This window comes from Pteropus vampyrus, unplaced genomic scaffold, assembly GCF_000151845.1.
Source record: "Pteropus vampyrus isolate Shadow unplaced genomic scaffold, Pvam_2.0 Scaffold248, whole genome shotgun sequence".
Classification (NCBI taxonomy): domain Eukaryota; kingdom Metazoa; phylum Chordata; class Mammalia; order Chiroptera; family Pteropodidae; genus Pteropus; species Pteropus vampyrus.
This window is the reverse complement of record NW_011889029.1, coordinates 658,474-661,078: the sequence shown is the minus strand read 5'-3', so window position 1 is coordinate 661,078 and position 2,605 is coordinate 658,474. Positions and strand designations below refer to the sequence as shown.

General features: G+C 41.2%; 2 long non-coding RNA genes across 3 annotated transcripts in view; both read left to right on the top strand.

Annotated features, from left to right (window-relative positions):
- LOC111729125 overlaps nucleotides 1-933 on the top strand; it is a 2,241-nt gene extending 1,308 nt beyond the window's left edge. Inside the window, exon 2 of the long non-coding RNA XR_002776109.1 lies at nucleotides 457-933. This is a non-coding gene — a long non-coding RNA (uncharacterized LOC111729125). The remainder of the gene's footprint in view (nucleotides 1-456) is intronic.
- Nucleotides 1-2,605, top strand: part of LOC105301689 — a 122,210-nt gene that overhangs the window by 65,421 nt on the left and 54,184 nt on the right. The gene's annotated exons all lie outside the window — the stretch shown is intronic.

Below are 2,605 nucleotides of genomic sequence, written 5' to 3'. Positions count from 1 at the left end.
GTGATTTAGTTGCTAGAAGGGACTGCCGAGCTCGAGGCTGTAAGCGCACTCGTCAATCTGGCGTCATACTAACAATTCAACACTGTCACTCACAGTGATCTTTGGCCCTCACAGGATCCTGAGCACGAACACACACAAGAGCTCCAGAGTGTGGGATCGGTTAACTCCGAGAGTGGTCATAGAGATGATCCAGAATAGGCTTAAAATAATTTTAGTCTGGCGCCGGAATGAACACACACACACACACACACACGCACGCACGCACGCACGCACGCACACACACGCAGACAGATGTGGGGCCTCCGCGATCACATCCACAAACTTTACGTGTGCAAGCCCAGATCCTAGGAGTCATCCTACACAATTCTTTTCTTATATTTTCCATACGCCATTTATCGCTAAGTCCTTTGGATTTTACTTTCTAAGCCTTTCTCGAGTCTGCTTGTCTTTCTCTAGACCACCGCCACCCTGCACCGAACAGCCTCCAGGCCTTGATCGGGCTATTGGCAAGTGATGGGTCCCCGTCCGAGCCCTGAGCATCTCTCCTTCACTGTACGCGTCGTTACAACAATTATGCGTTTGTTTGTGTATTCGATTAATGTCTTTCTCAGTAGCTGCCTATGACCAGGGGCCGTTCTCTTTTCTGATTCATTGTTGGTATCTTCAGTGGCAGGGGTGTACTGATAAATGAGTGAGAACCCTGACATAATTCAAAGGAACTGTCAAGAAATGGAAAACGATGTCTCCTTGGATTCTAAGCAGAGTCATGTGTGTCCTATGATTTCTTTTATCCTGACCCAAGTAAATAAGTTGGAATATGTGTTAAACTGGTGAATGCCTCAGAATAGGGAGAAAATATGATAAGATGGGGATAAAAAATATCTTAATGGGTTGCAACGAGGCAGTGAATTTAATAAAATCAGTGGTACATGATTTGGGGCATCATGCCCTCACTAATTACATAGTGATTTTTACCATTTTTGGAATCAGTATATGTTTATTGCAAAAAAACAACAAAAAGCAAAAAGGGAAATAGTACAAAATCCCATCAACCACTTTTAACCATTTTCTTATGCACATATTTTGTAATAAGATAAGATCATATTACAATGTTTCACAATCTGCTTTTTAAACAGTCAACTGTCCATGTATTTAAACATTTTTTGCATCATTTTAGTATTATGTTTCTTCATACGAATATGTTACCTTTTAACTAATATCTTGCTGATAGATACTTGTTTCCAGTCTCTGTTGCTATTGTTACATTGTTAGAATGAAGATCTTTATGGCCATAACTTTCACGAGTCTATTATATCCCTTCCATATGACAAATACTTGAAGGTAGAATTGCTAAGCCAAAGATAGTCCCACTTTAGGATTTTCTTATTTGAATTGCCAAATATACCACCCGAAATAGCCAATTTATATTGCAACCAGAAGTATAAGACCTGACAATAACAAACCCTAGCATTATTGTGTTATCTTTTATTTAATATTTGTCAATTTGTTAGGCCAAAAATAGTTTCTTAATGTTACCTTAATTTGCATTTTCATTTATTTTTTGGCCAATGTTAACCTTATTTTATAAATTTTCTATTCATATCTTTCGCCCATATTTTTACTGTTTACTTTTGAAAATTAATCGATAAAGTCATTCACATCTCTGTTGAAATATGAGTTTATCTGAGTATTTTTCCTTGAACCATGCTATCCAGACATAGCTTTCCTACCTGATAGTCCATGGTTTAGCCAGTTACTTATGCTTCATTTACGCATCTCCCTATCTAGTTTCTGCAGCATCTTCGAGTTATCTGCAGCGGGCCCCGCCCCATCCCAGGAGACACAGAACTCGGCACAGCAGCTTGTCACTGGCTGGTGAGGACCAAAGCTCTGTCCTGCCTTACTAAGGCTCAGCCTCCCTAAGGTGCCAGTCCCTCCAGAGTTCCTCAGTGTATGTCTTGCCTTACTAAGGCTCAGCCTCCCTAAGGTGCCAGTCCCTCCAGAGTTCCTCAGTGTATACCCATCGTCTGGGGGAGGGGCGGCCAGACTGGAGTTAGCTCATGCAGTAATTCCCACCAGCCTTACCTTCTGATCGACTTCCCTTGTGAATTTCATGAAGCATGCCTTTGCTAATGTCCCTGTACGTCCCAAAGCTCAAGTGCCAATGTATTCCTTCCCACTTGGCCCTATTCAGCAGCAGTTATTTATCGAATCCCTACTACGTGCCGGACAATTTTCTAGATGTTGGGTCAGTAGTGCTAAATAAGTCAGACCTTGTAAGGCTTACATTCTAGAAAGGAAATGGATAATATATAATCAAACGAACAAGAAATTGCATACTGTGGTAAGTGCTCTCAGGTGCTTGAATCACACGTGGTGGCCGTGAGTGCAATGTGAGGAGAAAGGGCGTATCATTTAGGAAGGCTTTCAGCTACATTGACCAGAATGCCCAGCCAATAGTGGTGTAAGCAGTAAGAATACTTAATTATCTTAAATAATGTTTAGAATTTTGTAATTCAAGGTGGAAGCAGCCGCTTAGCTATTTCTCAAATCCCAATCTCTTTCCGTTTGCCCTGTCTGCTTTGAGTGGTTGGTTTGATTCCTT